This window comes from Giraffa tippelskirchi, chromosome 11 (genome assembly GCF_054371585.1).
Source record: "Giraffa tippelskirchi isolate mGirTip1 chromosome 11, T2T-mGirTip1v1.2.pri, whole genome shotgun sequence".
In the NCBI taxonomy this organism is placed as follows: Eukaryota; Metazoa; Chordata; class Mammalia; order Artiodactyla; family Giraffidae; genus Giraffa; species Giraffa tippelskirchi.
This window is the reverse complement of record NC_137285.1, coordinates 130880753-130897563: the sequence shown is the minus strand read 5'-3', so window position 1 is coordinate 130897563 and position 16811 is coordinate 130880753. Positions and strand designations below refer to the sequence as shown.

The following is a 16811-nucleotide window of genomic DNA, read 5'->3' as shown; positions in this document are numbered from 1 at the left end:
CTAAGTAAAATTATTTGCTCGTGTCCACAGACACCACAAAGAATGGCTTGGGAATGAGATCGGAAGTAATGATATGAATGAATCCATCGGCCAATGCGTCTCAAATGTGGTTCCTGGACCAACAGCATCAGCATCACCTGGCAACTTCTAGACCTGCAAATTCTTAAGCACCACCCCGGACCTACTGTATCTGAACTTCTGGTACTGGGACCCAACCATCTGTTTAAGAAGCCCTGCAGGGGATACGGATATACTATTAGTGTTGAGACCTACTCCGTTAGGCAATGCATTCTCTCTTGCCTTGTGCTACTTTCAACACTTATTGAGTACCTTATGAGTCAGATATTCTCCCAGATCTTTTATGTATTTTAACTGTTTAATCATTGTAATACTCTAGCAAAGCCGAGGTTATGCTTAATTTTTGTAGATAATGAAACTAAGGATCACATGCACTAAATAATTAATTACATACTTGTTTTTGTCTGTCCCACTAGAAAATGAGTTTTTTTTGACAAGAGAATCCTTTTGCTGCCGGATTCATCATCGCACACTTTGTGCCTGCACACGGCTCAAAGGTGCTCTGTGCTCAACGAGTGCCTAAGAAATGAATGGATGGGTAAGTGCAGAAACTTGTCTCAGGGCAGACACACGGGAAAAGCCAGGATTTAAGACTCGATTTATTGTCTCTGAAGCCCAACTTCTTTGACAACAGAACTCGAGAAATGCTTTATGAAAATGTTAGCGCTTCAGTTTCCTATTAGCTTTCTCTCATCCACAAACAGAGATGAATTTTTCCAGGATTTATGGAGAAATAAGACTCTGAGCCTAGGCTGTGCCAGCGACTGGCATTCATACACATCCGGGCATGGCTGCTGCCTTGATGGAGTTGAGTCGTTTATTGCTTCAAATTTGATTTGGGGCACTTATCATCTACCTTAACACCGAGTTGCATTCTAGAGGTAAAGTTCTGAGCAAAATATGAGTTGTACAAGTCATTTTGCAGAGCAGAAGGGCTTTGGGGTTGTATAAGGGCGCCAGAGAGTCTGGGGAGGAAGGGATGGGCCAGATTACATGGTGCTGATTCTTAATTTGACCTCTTGATTCAAGATTCAATCCTAGTGAGAGAAGCTGTAGTTTGCCTGGAGTGGGGATCTGATGTTCTGAATTAAAGCAATGCCTCTTCTATGCCTCTGGTGATGAATTTCAATACAGAGAGTGAAAAAGGAGCATTTCCCCCTCTTTGGCATGGAATACAATAGGAGTTGTCTCTCTTTAGTGATACTGCTGGAGTAGGGGGAGAGATGGAAATGGGACTTTTTAAAGTAGTAGATAGCTATTTTTTTTTGCGGGGGGAGGAGGGGTGGTCTTCCCAGGTGGCTCAGCGGTAAAGAATCTGCCTGCAGTGCAGGAGACTGAGGTTCGATCCCTGGATGGGGAAGATCCCTGGAGAAAGGCGTGGCAACCTATTCCAGTATTCTTGCTTAGAGAATCTCACGGACAGAGGAGTCTGGTGGGCTACAGTCCGTAGCGTCACAGAGTCAGACACAACTGAAGCAATTTCGCATAGCTTTTGAGCATATAGATAATTGTCTCCTTGACATGACCTCTTGCTAGTCGGCACATGACCTCCAGGGAGACCACAGTAATAGTTCACAAGCTCCATGCATCCTCACTGATGCCATTATTATGAATGATCCACTTGCTCCTTCACTGCCGCAAACAAGTCTCAGCACAAAAACATTCTCATTTAAAAAGCAGCCCTCACCTCTATCACACAGCATATCCTTTCTCTGATTTATTTATCCTCTTTGCATTTATCACCATTTAGCATATGGAATGGGGTTCCTTGGTGGCTCCATCAGCAAAAAATCTGCCTGCCAACGCAGGAGACCTGAGTTCAATCTCTGGGCTGGGAAGATCCCCTGGAGAAGGGCATGGCAACCCACTCTAGTATTCTTGCCTGGAGAATTTCGTGGACAGAGGAGCCTGGTGGGCTACAGCCGCAAAGAGTCGGACACGACCAAGCAACTAACACACACACAGCATATTGAGTATCGATTTGCCTACTGATTTATTGCCTATCTCCTGCCATGTAAGATCCATGAGAACAATAACCTCTTGTTTTGCTCACTGTTATACAGTGGCTTGAACAGAAAACGTCCTAGAGGAGGTGTCTAACAAATATTTGATGAATGAATTCATGATCCCAGTGTCATGCGGGAACAGATACTGGCAAAAGTGTTAGCATCAAGGAACTGTAAACACATGGTATGTGGGACTTCCCTGGTGGTTACATGGTTAAGACATCACCCTCCGGTGCAGGGGGTGAGGGTTTGATTCCTGGTCTGGGAACTAAGATTTCACATACCTTGTGGCCAAAAAACCAAAACAGAAAACAGAAACAATATTGTAACAAATTCAATAATGACTTTAAAAATGGTCCACATTAAAAAAAAAAAAATCCTTAACCAACAAACCAAAAAAAGCATATGGTACAGAGGTTAATGATTATGAGTGACTCTTCTATTTGCTTTTAGAAATGATGGAAGATTGAAGAAGGTGTTGGAGTCCTCCATTGTGTAGGTAATCAGTGGGCTGGCATGATTTCAGTAATTACATTTAAATGTGATTTCATATATGTATTTACATGGTGAGACCTGGCAAAATTTCAATGTTAAGTCCTACCCATGATTATTGTGCATCAGTGACTAATGATACCCCTTGAGTTAGGGTCACTTGATGCATGTTTGGGAAGAGGGCTGTGCCATGTGACATGGAGCTGAGTCTGAGTTTTCCAGGTATCACTGATTGTAGAAGACCTTGAATAATCAAACTCCTAGGATCTTAACTCACCTTTTGTATTTTACATTAACTGAATGCAAAATAACAATTTGACTATGCAGACAGTCTCTTTCGGAAACCCAGAGATGCTTTCTGATGCACAAATTTGTCCTGGGTGTGGCTTGTCACCCTGATGGAGAATTCTGACACTTCATCTACTTTCTTTTCGTCTAATGGATGCAGTTCACACTGCCTCAGGTCACCTCTGTATCCTGATACAGTGCATAGCGCTCGTTAATGCCTCACGGCACAACTAAAGCAAAACTGTAGTTTAATTTAAAGATGTTATTGAAGGTTTTGTGGTAGCAGAAGGGAAATTCAACAGGGAAAGTAACTTACGTTTGCTGCAAGATGTGGTTCTTCTCAGGAGCTACAGAGCAAGACTTTCCCATAACATAAAATTAGCCATCTGCCTTGAATAGCCCTAAAAATGTTCCATTTATATACAGGGTTGCTGTCAATCACTGTTTCATGCCCACTGGTGATACCTCTTCTCAGAATCATTTACAATGAAAAAGTCAAATTCCTTCCAGGCAAATTCTGACCTTGTGATGACCTTATATATCACCACTAATAATGAAGTTTATTATAATACTTTGTCCAAATCAGTCTGGTTGTCAAGATGCTCATTAATCAGCACTGATTAATAAGCTATGTCAAACTGTTGACGTCAATAGGCGTTGAGTAAGCTATATATCAGACATGAGCCAAGGTCGAATTTAGCTAAACCTGATCCACTTCCTTTTTAGTTTCTCTTGTTCCACTGTCTTTTCCTCCATATGTTCATACCTTACACAGACCCTGAAGAAGTGCTCCCGTTACTACTGAATATTTCCTTATTTGCTTCTGTTTTTCATTTTCTTACTTCTTTTTTTTATCTCATTACACAAGGGATATTTGTTCGTTGCAGAAAACTCAGAAGACAAACGTACAAACTAAAAGCCCAAATAACATCGCCAAACAATGACCACTACCAAAATAATAATTGCTCTCTCTGTACACATTGATACATGTATTTTGAAAAGCTTATATTTCAAAAGTATTTTAGTTTCCATAGCGTGACATGACTTACGCATATACAACATAATGTTTAAAAACTTCTCAGAATTCCCATGAACAGATATGGCATAAATTATTTAATCAGTCCTTCATAGTAAGATATGTGAAGTTTTACAGTGAGTCACTATTACCTGAGGACTGCCATGAATACTCTTTTAGCTACATATTTCTGTGTATCCAGACTGTTTTTTAAGATGAATTTCTTAAGAATTGTTGGACTAAATTATTTGGACAATTAAAACTTTTATATTATATAATATCAAACTGACTTCCAGAAACACTGACAATTCATGCCAACCAGAAATGCATGTGAGTAGCTATGATCCCATATTTGCACCAACACTAGCTCTTTTTTCTCCTCCTTCTCCTCTACTTCCCCCATCACTCCTTCTCCTCTTCCTCCTTCTTCCCTTCTGTGATATTTAAGAATTGAAAGGCTAAATGTGATTTTTCACTTGTTTGCATTTGTTTTCTATTAAGATTGAAAATTTAAAACTATATACTAGTCATTTGTACTTTTACTTGTTTGGTTAGACCCTTCATCTAGTTTCCAAATGAGTATTTTCTCTTTTTTCTTTTTTTGGCCACACCATGTGGCATGTGGGATCCTAAGTTCACAGGCCAGGGATGGAACTTGAATACCAGGGAGGTCGTTCTTGTTACTGAACTCCCCTGCATTAGGCCTGAGATGGAAAAGACTGTTTCCGTTGTGGAACATGAAATTAGTCAAACATTAATTTTATAAGAAAGGGGTCTTTTTTAAAGTATGTTTCTCTGCCTTCATATTTGCTGAAATGCCCTGTCCACCTGGTGGGCTCTCTCCTGATGCTCCACCCTTAGTTGAAACTTCCCAATCATTTTTTAACAAGTAGATCAATATTTATCAAGGGTGACTTCAGTCTTGGAACACTTGCTGTTTACACAGCTCAGTGAAACTCACTGAGAAATGGCTTATATTTTTCCTTGAATGGGTCTTATGAAAAATTGCTTTGTCTGTTATTTCTTTTCATTTGTTTTTTTCAGCTAGATTACAGTCTCTTCAAGAATAAGGACCACATCATTGTTTTCAAAGAACTTAGGTCCAATTTGGCCCAATAGCAAAATAAGGGTGTTGGATGAGGTGAGTCCTTTCTCTGGGACAGACACTAATTCTCACTTTTTAAACACTTCTTAGCGATCATATAAAATGCTTTATGATTATTGTCTAACATGGAAATTATGGTTCAGAGAGGTGAAAGAACTTGCCCAGAATCACCAGCTAGTCAGTGATGGGGAAACCATTTGAGTGTTCTTTTTTCATTTTTTAAGATACTAGGTAGTTGTCATTTTTTTGTTTATTTTTATTTATTTATTTATTTGGCTGTACAGGGTCTTAGTTGTGGCATGTGGGATCAAGTTCCCTGACCAGGAATGGAACCCAGGCCTCCCGCATTGGAAGTGTGGGGTCTTAACTGCTGAACCACCAGGGAAGTCCCTATCACTGTCTTCCCAACCCTCAGTGCGGGGCTTCATCTAGGCAGCTAAGTATGTGCTTGACAATTTCACTTGTTATTTCTTGAGGAGCAGCAAAATATTGTGAGATCAAGTGTTTTGTCTGTTTCTGGCTCCTTCTGATTCCAATATAACATTCTGGCTTTTATTTTGATGAATAATGCTGGTGAGTATACAGATAACTTCAAAGCTGTAATTCATATCAGCCTTTCCTCCTCCTCAGAGGCCACTAAAAACTGCTGGCTGCTGGCCATGTCAGTTCTCTTCTGAGGCTAGAAATTATATGACCATTTTCTATAAAAACATTGAGACATACACAGATGTCCAACCAAAAGAGGTTGTTATATCCCATTTTCTAAAACTGCAGCAAAGAATGTGAAGTTTTTCTTTTTCGATACCACATTGTCTATTTTTTCTTTCTTTTTTTTGCTGTGTTCTTTTTTTTTTTTTTTTTTAGTGTCGTTTCAGCTCAGAGAAACTGGTTATCTTTTCACAATAGATTCTCTCTGGTGGTAAAATGTTCTGCTCACCAGGTGTTGATGAGCTGGTTGTTATCTTTATTATAGAAATAAAAAAAAGAACAGTGCAATGAAATAGTGCATAATAGGCTGAGTGATTTGAAAGCAGAAATTTGAATGCTGCATCAGCATCAGGTCATGAGTTCTGGGAGGTGTGATAATATCAGTTATCCTCTACATCACAGGATTTATCTTATTTCCTTACAGAATTTAAGTATTTCATTATACATACACACACCTAAAATGAAGTGGAAGTCTCTCAGTCATATTGGACTCTTTGCTCTCCAGGCAAGAATACAGGAGTGGGTAGCCATTCCCTTCTCCAGGGGATCTTCCCAACCCAGGGGTCGAACCCAGGTCTCCCACACTGCAGGGAGATTCTTTACCATCTGAGCCACCAGGGAAGCCCACTCACACCTGATGCTCATACATACGTGTAATAGAGCTTCCCTTACAGACATTGAACATATGATTTACATATATACATCTACCCTGATAGTTCAGTTGGTAAAGAATCAGCCTGCAATGCAGGAGACCCTGGTTCAATTCTTGAGTTGGGAAGATCTGCTGGACAAGGGATAGGCTACCCACTCCAGTATTCTTGGGTTTCCCTGGTGGCTCAGCTGGTAAAGAATCTGCCTGCAATGTGGGAGATCTGGGTTCAATCCCTAGGTTGCGAAGATCCCCTGGAGAAGGGAAAGTCTACCCACTCTAGTATTCTGGCCTGGAGAATTCCATGGACTATAGTCCATGGGGTCACAATGAGTTGGACAAGACTGTGTGATTTTTCACTTTCAAAATAAAATTATAATATGTAGGTGTTTTACTTATAATTATTTTATTTTACATGTTAAATATATATTTATGTATTAATATATGTATTATATGTTTGAATATTTTATTATACATCTAATTTAGAATTATTTTAATGTGTTTATGCACATAAAATACATTCTGTCTGTATTTCTATGACTAATTTTTATGTATTTATTTATTGAGTATGCATCTTATGTATTTATGTATTATTTATATATTTCTGTGTAATAAATAGTTATTATTTATGCATGATTGAATGCATTTTTTGTGTATTCACTTTTCTGTATATTAAAGATATCTTTCTCTCTCTGTGGATACTGAGTATTCTCCTCAGCATTCTCTTATACTACCAGACTAGAAGTTATTTGAAAGTAGAGACTAGAGAAGATTTAGTTGACATACATAGTTAGATATTTGCCTGTAAAAATAAGTGAATTATTTTCCTTTCTTTTGGCTTGCAGTACCTTAGCTTCCTGATGGTACCTCTGCAGTGGAAACATGGAGTCCTAACAACTGGACCACCAGAGAAGTCCCTAGGATGCAGCTTAAGAAGAACAGAGTCAAGTAAGGGATTTTTACTGAACCATTGCCATTTGCAACAACAATATCTTATTAGATGAAGCGAGTCAAATACAAGTAATATATAACGTCACTTATATATAGGTGTGTGTATGTGTGTGTTCAGTTGTGTTCGACTCTCTGCAATCCATGGACTGTAGCCTGCCAGGCTCCTCTGTTCATGGAATTTTTCAGGCAAGAATACCAGAGTGGGTTGCCATTTCCTCCTTGAGGGGATCTTCCTAACTCAGGAATCTAAACCATGTTTCTTGCATCTCCTACATTGGCAGGCAGATTCTTTACCACTGAGCCACCTGGGAAGCTCCTAAAAGCTAATGCAAATGAATCTATGTACAAACAGATTTGTATATAGAAACAGACTATAGTCTATAGAAACAGACTCATAGACATAGAAAACAAACTTATAGTTACTGAAGGGGAAAGGGGCTGGGATAAATTAGTAGTATATGATTAACAGATATGCACTACTATATATAAAATAAACAAGCAACAAGGATTTACTGTATAACACAAGAAAATCTATTCAATATCTTGTAATAACCTATAATAGAAAATAATTTGAAAAAAATTGTACATAACTGAATCACTTTCTGTGAAACTAACACAGTATTATAAATCAACTGCATTTCAATTTAGAAAAAACAAAGGATTCTTGCTTTTGAGTCAGGATAAGGAGAAAGTGGTATATATTTTAAAGCTAAGCAAAGAAGCCTAAGATGATGGTTGTTCAGTCACTAAATTGTGTCCAACTCTTTGCAGCCCCATGGGTTGTCTCTCAGAGTTTGCTCAAACTCTTGTCCATTGAGTTGGTGATGCCATCCAACCATCTCATCCTCTGTCGTCCGCTTCTCCTCCTGCCTTCAATCTTTCCCAGCATGAGGGTCTTTTACAATGAGTCAGGTCTTCGCCTCAGATGGCCAAAGTATTGGAGCTTCAGCTTCAACATCAGTCCTTCCAATGAATATTCAGGATCAATATCCTTTAGGGTTGACTGGTGGAAGCTGACAATTCAAAAAAGAGGGATCTAATAGTGGGTAAAATAATCCATAAGAGGCAGAAGAGTAGGATCAGAAGCAAAGAAATAAATGAACCTGAAAATTTAACACAGTACTGGAGCCAATGAAAACTGACACAATTTTTCTGGAAATTAGGTATTGACAGTCTTGTGACTGACCAGGACTCTATGGGGCCTTCCCCTGCGCTTGACATCCTCTGCTTTAGCTCCTATCCGAAGTACCTAGATAACAATATTTGATGCAAATTTTCTGAGTTGTTTTGCAGATGTGAAAATCCCCCACCAAATGAAAGATGTTAACTACTTGTGACTATGAGCACACATCCCCAGGCCTCCTGGATCCTAAGGACTGATACTGTTAACCCCACTGACACCACTCTCCCTGACCTGGCCTTTAAAAATGCTTTGCCAAAATACTTCTAGGAGCTCTAGGCTTTTACAGACAAGAGCCACCTTTTCTCCTTGCGTGCCTATGTGCATGCTCAATTGCTCAGTCCTGTGACTCTTTGCGACCCCACGAACTGTAGCCCACCAGTCTCCTTTGCCCATGGAATTTTCCAGGCAGAAATACTGGAGTGGGTTGCTGGTTCTTCCTCCAGGGGATCTTCCCAATCCAGGTATCAAACCGGAATCTCTTGTGTCTCCAGCATTGGCAGGCATATTCTTTTACCAGTGAGCCACTTGAGTTAGGCATGGCCTTGTAGTAAAACTTTCTTTGCTCCAACTCCAAGGTGTCAGTTCATTTAGCCTCACTGTGTGTTGCACACGTGAACTTTTAACAGTTAGATCCTCTGATCCGGTAATTTTGTTTATAGGAAACTTGCCTACAGAAGGAAGTAGAGATGTGTGCTCAGATTTATAGCTAAAGCTATGCATTACAACAAAACTTAGAGTAGTGAAAAATTGGAACCAATCCAGACCTAAAATATGTGCATAATTAATTAATTTCTGTCATGCATTTCATGAAAGATTGTGCTTTCAACATTATTTAATGGCCTGGGAAAATTCTTGAGTATTAAGTGAAACAAATGCTATTTTAAAACTCTATGGACATATGATTGGAACTATGAAAAATATGCATGTACATACACACTAAGAGAAGTAGAAGAAAATGGTAATAGGGCTTATCTCTGGATGTATGATTATGGGGGATAATTACATCCTTTTAGTCGATGTCCTGTACATTAATTTTTTTATAAAAATAAATATTCATTTTACACTCTGAAAAAATCTTATTGGAAACACAGGCTTTAGTTTCAACTCTGTCACTTTTTACATTTCAAGTTATTTAATCCTTCTTACAGATATGGAGTGTATTCATTCAGTTCTTCACAGACTATGATATTATCCACCCAGAGTGCAAATTCCAAAGCCCTGGCATCATAACTGTGTGATGTTAAAGTTACCTAGTGATAAAGAACCCACCTGCCAGTGCAGGAGACATAAGAGGAGATCCTCTGGAGGAGGGCATGGCAACCCACTTGCAGTATTCCTGCCGAAGAATCCCAAGGACAGAGGAGCCTGGCAGGCTACAGTCCATAGAGTTTCAAAGAGTAGGACATGACTTAAGCAACTTAGTATTATTAAGCTTAAGTATTAAGCAACTTAAACACCCTCTTTAAATCTCTGTTACTGCCTGCAATGCAAGGTACCTGGGTTTGATCCCTGGGTTAGGAGGATCCCTTGGAGAAGGAAATGGCAACTCATTCAGTATTCTTGCCTAGAGAATTTCATGGACAGAGGAACCTGTCAGGCTACAGTCCATGAGATCACAAACAATCGGATATGACTGAGTGACTAACACTTTCACTCTCACCTCTTCTGTAAAAGGACTTAATAATACTTGCCATTTTGTTGTGGTATTAAGGGAGTTAAGATAATGAATATATTGTACAGTGATTGGCATAGAGTAAATCCTCAATATTCAATACTAATTTAGCTACATGTAGGGCTTCCCTGGTGGCTCAGAGGGTAAAGCATCTGCCTGCAGTGCAGGAGACACGGGTTTGATCCCTGGGTAGGGAAGATCCCCTGGAGAAGGATATGGCAACCCACTCTAGTACTCATGCCTGGAAAATTCCATGGATGGAGGAGCCTGGTAGGCTGCAGTCCACGGGTCGCAAAGAGTCAGACACGACTAAGTGACTTCACTTTCACTTTTATGCTATGCTAAGCTACACTGCTTCAGTCATCTCTGACTCTCTGCAACCCTATGGACTATAGACCACAAGGCTCCTCTGTCCATGGGGTTCTCCAGGCAAGAATACTGGAGTAGGTTGCCATGCCCTCCCTCATGGGATCTTCCCATCCTAGGGATGAAACCCATGTCTCTTATGTCTCCTGGATTGGCAGGCAGGTTCATTACCACTAGCACCATCTGGGATGAATAAATCTAAACTAGGGATATTTGTGGAATATCAGAGTTCCACAACTCAGCTGTTGTGGAAATTAAATGAATTAATGTATTTAAAAACATCTGTATCAGGGTCTGGCACACAGGACACCCTCAATATATACTCATTTCTCTCCATAACCCTTCAGCCCTGCCTTTTCCTTTTCCCCTTTCGTTATGGAGAGGCATGGCCTCCATAAAGAAAGGAGAAATGATGCTTTTGAACTCTTGAGAGTCCCTTGGACAGGAATGAGATCAAACCAGTCAATCCTAAAGGAGATCAGTCTTGAATACATTGGAAAGACTGATGCTGAAGCTGAAGCTCCAATACTTTAGCCACCTGGAGCGAAGAACTGACTCCTTAAAAGACCCTGATGCTGGGAGAGATTAAAAGTAGGAGAAGGGGACGACAGAGAATGAGATGGCTGGATGTCATCACTGAGTCGATGGACCTGAGTTTGAGCAAGGCCCGGGAGTTGTTAATGGACAGGGAAGCTTGGCATGCTGCAGTCCATGGGGTTTCAAACAGTCACACGATTGAGCGACTGCACTGAACTGATGCCCTCCAAGGCAACAGGCAGGAAGGCAAGAGTAGAATGTGCTGCCACCTAGCGGATGATTGTTTGCTCACCCAGGCAGCCTGGTGTCTTTCTTTTTTTTTTTTTAAGGCTTCAAGAAATCACATAAACCTATTTGTCACAGACACTCAATTTCTGCTGTCCTTGCCCTCTGCAGGATTGACTTGCTTTTTTTCTCCTAATGCTATTTTGTAGAAGCTTTTAATTTGTGAGGCAGCTGAACCAAAACCAATTGCACATCATAGTACAGGATGAGAAATGGAAAGCCATAGAAGCATTTCTTAACCCAGAGAGTTCTGGTCAGCCCAGGATGGGAAATGAGCAGGATTCAGAGATGGGGCGGCCAAGAAGGCACCCGGGGGCCCTGTGGGCCACTTGGACCCCAGACAGCAAAGCTACCACCTGCCTAGTTTTGCCTCTTTTATGTGGGTGTCGACTTTTTAAAAAATGCACAAGGTAAGACTATGAATTAAGTTTGGGAGTGTGTGTGTGTGTGTTAGCTGCTCAGTCATGTCCGACTCTTTGCGACCCCACAGACTGCAGCCCTCAGGTTCCTCTATCCATATGATTCTTCAGGAAAGAATACTGGAGTGGGTTGCCATTTCCTTCTCCAGGGTATCTTCCCGACCCAGGGATTGAACCCGGGCCTCCTGCATTACAGGCAGATTCTCTACTATCTGAGCCACCAGGGAAGGCTGCATCCAGGGAAAGAGCACTTCAGATAGTTCTGAGAAACTGCTCCAAAGAGGTGGGGATGGCAGGGGGAGTCAGTATATATGTGATTTTGGTGAAGGAGGAATACATGCAATCAAGCACATATTTTTCCAGAAGGTTTTCTGCTAGTTTCATGAACATTTCTGCTAGTCATGAAGAGCAGTCATCACAATGAAGGATTTTTGTGTTTTTCTAGATATGAGGGGCAAGAATTTGGCTCATTAAACTGGCTCCTAAACATATCTATCCTAAGACCTGTTCTGCCAGTCCCCTCATCCCACCACCTTATCACAGTACAGGGTGCCTCACTCCTGGTCTCCACCCTGAATTCCGTTCACGAGGTGTTGATGGTCAGCAGCTGCAACGGCACATGTGATTTCATCCTTGTAGAGGTAGAGGGCAAGTGCCCATGGCAAGTGCTAATTTGTAGGTGACATGGGTCTCCCAGGTAATAGGAGAGAAACCTGCTTTTCCCCCACCCAGGGTAGAGGACAGAGGGAAAGACAAGGGCAGTGCACAACGCTGTGGAGAACAGTTCCTCCGTGCCCCCTTCTTTGGGGATCTAAGGACACACTCAGGGTGGGTTAGACATTGTATAAGTTAATAAAAACCTCTCACATCTAATGAACACATTTCTCAATGTTCCATGGGGCGGAGAAACAACATGGATCTTCAATCATATTTTAGTCACTCTTTCGAAGTGTGATGTTCAGTTATTTCAGCTCCCTGGGCCTCAGTTTCTCCAATTTTTTACTGAAGAATAACAATGATCACGGGATTCCCAGGTGGTGCTAGTGGTAAAGAACCCACCTGCCAAAGCAGGAGACGAGATCCCTTCGAGGAGGACATGGCAACCCACTCCAGTATTCTTGCCTGGAGAATCCCATGGACTGCAGAGCCTGGCGGGCTACAGTCCTTGGGGTCGCAAAGAGTCAGACACGACTGAGGCGACTTAGCACACACAAAGGCCACAGCATAAATTTGTAGGGTAACATCCAAGAATATGTCAGATAATGTGCAGATGCTGTGGCGTTTGACACTTGGTGGGTTATCTAAAAAGAAGCAGCAGCCTCTTTCTGGGCTGTGTTCTGTGCTGTGAGGGAATGGTGCTGGGGGCTGGAAGGGGGCTTTCCCAGCCTCTCAGGGTTTTCCATTTGAAGCCAAAATGTTCTATGATCATCAAACCTGGAAGAAGAGTCCAGTCTCCAGACTGCAGGCAGGAAAATTAGAAAATGTCAATCAATTACTGGGGGCCTACTGTGGGTTATTTCTTGGTTAACACGGTTGGCTAGGAATCAATGGACCTGGGCTCCAAGCCCAGTTCTTTCATTACTTCCCACTGAGCCCTTGAGTAAGCATATACCTTAGTCATTTATTCCTGTGCCCAGAGAGGTGAAGAGACTTGTCCAATTTTGCTTATCTTGTCCAGGCTAGTTTTCAAATCCTTTGTCTGATTTTAAAGCCTGGTATACTCTGAATACAGGTATTTTGAAGCCAAGCATTCCTTCAAAACATTTTGAAACTGAATGCTTGCCTATTCAGTCTATTGAAGAGTTAGCCTGCCAGCATTAATATTCTGTACATGTTGCTCAAAAATTGAGACAAATTCTGGAGAATCTGTTTCAAATTAGATGATTCGAAAAGTTCAGAAATTACCTACAGTCTCTGAGATTTAGTTAATCTGTTTGAGACTTTTTCTTTAACCTGGCCATGCCCAGAGAAGAGACTGGATTTAGGGCAACAATGTGAGCATTTTTTAAATGGGAAAAAAAGGTATACAACTTTATTGAAAACATTAAAAGGAGAGATACACCATGTTCATAAACTGGAAAATTCAATTTCATGTAGATGTCAATTTTCCCCCAATTGATCCATAGATTCAACTGGGTTCCATTCATAATCTCAAAAGGTTTTTTATCGGCGGAAACTGACAAGCTGACTCCAAAATTTATATGTAAGAGCTAGGGCCAAAAAGATCTTAGGGGATCATATACCGGGGTAGATAAAATGACCAATAGGATGAAATAGAAAAATAAATTGTGTTATGTTCAGAGGATCATTATACAGTAAGGAAAATGCCTTACAGCAGCACACAATAAATTTGGATAAATCTCAGAAACATAATATTGAGTGAAAATACAAGTAACAGGAGAATAAACATAGTATGATTCCATTTACATAAAATTCAAAAATATGCAAAACCAAAACAAAGAAGGGGGCTCTTTGGGACCCATGTGGTTTAGGGACAAGTGAGAATGTGAATGTTTATTTTCTCCACCCTCTTTGTATCTTCTCATCCGACCCCCTACCCCACCTGTTTGTACAGAACAGCTCACACATCTATATATTTTTCATCCTTTTTCTATAAAGTCATGGAACAGAAGTTTGGAGTCATAAGACCTAGTCTTAAATCCTAAATCCTCTACTTCTTGAATATGTAATGAAAGTCACAGTAATTTTTGATCTTCAGTGTGATATATAGTCACAAAATAAAGATAATATCATCCACCTCTGAATGGTACCATCCAGATTACATCAAACCTGTATACATACCACTCTGTGAGAAGTTGTTAAATCTTAAATTCATCTGTCTCTTCCTTGTTTCTTGCAAGCGGCATCTAGACATTATTCTCAGGACCCATGCCCTTGACCTCTTGGGAAATGGTGAACAATCTGGGGAATGGTGAGCATAGATAATTCATCATACATGTTTGGTTTTTAGTAAAACTTAATCTTCTGGATTTGCCCTCTTTATTGTGGGTCTCTTGGGAAGCAGATATATTATGCAATGTATCATTTAAAAGGTATATTTTCTGTTAAATGTTTCATTGTATAATGATGTCTTATAGTTGATCTACTAAATTCATTTAGTCAGGGTAAATTAAAGTGGTTATTGTGGGGTGTGAGAAAAGCAAACCCTAATGGATTGATATTTTCTTTTTCATTGATTATAGCAATCTCAAAGAAAGGCAATGCCAAAGAATGCTCAAACTACTGCACAATTGCACTCATCTCACACACTAGTAAAGTAATGCTTAAAATTCTCCAAGCCAGGCTTCAGCAATACGTGAACTGTGAACTTCCAGATGTTCAAGCTGGTTTTAGAAAAGGCAGAGGAGCCAGAGATCAAATTGCCTACATCTGATGCATCAGTGAAAAAGCAAGAGAGTACCAGAAAAACATCTATTTCTGCTTTATTGACTATGCCAAAGCATTTGACTGTGTGGATCACAATAAACTGTGGAAAATTCTGAAAGAGATGGGAATACCAGACCACCTGACCTGCCTCTTGAGAAACTTGTATGCAGGTCAGGAAGCAACAGCTAGAACTGGACATGGAACAACAGACTGGTTCCAAATAGGAAAAGGAGTACGTCAAGGCTGTATATTGTCACCCTGCTTATTTAACTTATATGCAGAGTACATCATGAGAAAAGTTGGGCTGGATGAAGCACAAGCTGGAATCAAGATTGCTGGGAGAAATATCAATAACCTCAGATATGCAGATGACACCACCCTTATGGCAGAAAGTGAAGAAGAACTGAAGAGCCTCTTGATGAAAGTGAAAGAAGAGAGCAAAAAAGTTGGCTTAAAGCTCAACATTCAGAAAACTAAGATCATGGCATCTGGTCCTATCACTCCATGGGAAATAGATGGGGAAACAGTGGAAACAGTGGCTGACTTTATTTTTCTGGGCTCCAAAATCACTGCAGATGGTGATTGCAGCCATGAAATTAAAAGATGCTTACTCCTTGGAAGGAAAGTTATAACCAACCTAGACAGCATATTAAAAAGCAGAGACATTACTTTGCCAACAAAGGTCCTAGAGTCTAGTCAAGGCTATGGATTTTCCAGTGGTCATGTATGGATGTGAGAGTTGTAATATAAACAAAGCTGAGCACAGAAGAATTGATGCTTTTGAACTGTGGTGTTGGAGAAAACTCTCGAGAGTCCCTTGGGCTGCAAGGAGATCCAATTAGTCCATCCTAAAGGAGATCAGTCCTAGGTGTTCATTGGAAGGACAGATGTTGAAGCTGAAACTCCAATACTTTGGCCACCTCATGGGAAGAGCAGACTCATTGGAAAAGACCCAGATGCTGGGAAATATTGAGGGCAGGAGGAGAAGGGGACGACAGAGGATGAGATGGCTTGATGGCATCACCGACTCAATGGACATGGGTGTGGGTGGACTCAGGGAGTTGGTGATGGACAGGGAGGCCTGGCGTGTTTCAGTTCATGGGGTTGCCAAGAGTTGGACATGACTGAGCAACCGAACTGAACTGAACTGAGGGAGAGGAAAGGACATACAAGAAAAGAGGCAGTTGTGACACAGGAAGGCAGAGATGTAGCCACATTAACATTCACACACACACACAGGTAGGAAGCTATGAAAGTGCTCATAAAAATGAATAAGATTTTAATTTTATACCATTGTTAGGTGATAAGAGAAGCATACACTTAGTAAAAAAAAAAAAGTAAAAAAGCAAAAAAAATAAAAAACCACTCCAGGGATATATCATCCATAATCCCACAACCCAAAGACAGCTGCTGTTTACATTTTAGAGCATTTCTTCAAATAATAAAGGGTTTTTGTAAACACACAAGCATAATTGGAGCTCAGCCTTTAAACACACAGAACAAGTGTCTTGCAGTAAGTCATGTAAAAATGTTTTGCTCTCAACATCTTTTATCACTTCCCACAGAGAGCTTTTGGTCTCAGAACAAACTGGGTCTATCAAGGAGGAGCGTATTTAAATAGACTTTCTGGTGCCCACCTTAGAGGGGAGGAAAGGATGCCTGGTCCTATG

The 16811-nt window shown here is 40.6% G+C and overlaps 1 long non-coding RNA gene across 1 annotated transcript in view; it reads left to right on the top strand.

Annotated features, from left to right (window-relative positions):
* LOC145526857 (uncharacterized) overlaps window positions 1-2485 on the top strand; it is a 62266-nt gene extending 59781 nt beyond the window's left edge. The window contains exons 5-6 of the long non-coding RNA XR_014069242.1: window positions 31-201; window positions 495-2485. This is a non-coding gene — a long non-coding RNA (uncharacterized LOC145526857). The remainder of the gene's footprint in view (window positions 1-30; window positions 202-494) is intronic.
* The last annotated feature ends 14326 nt before the right edge of the window (window positions 2486-16811 follow it).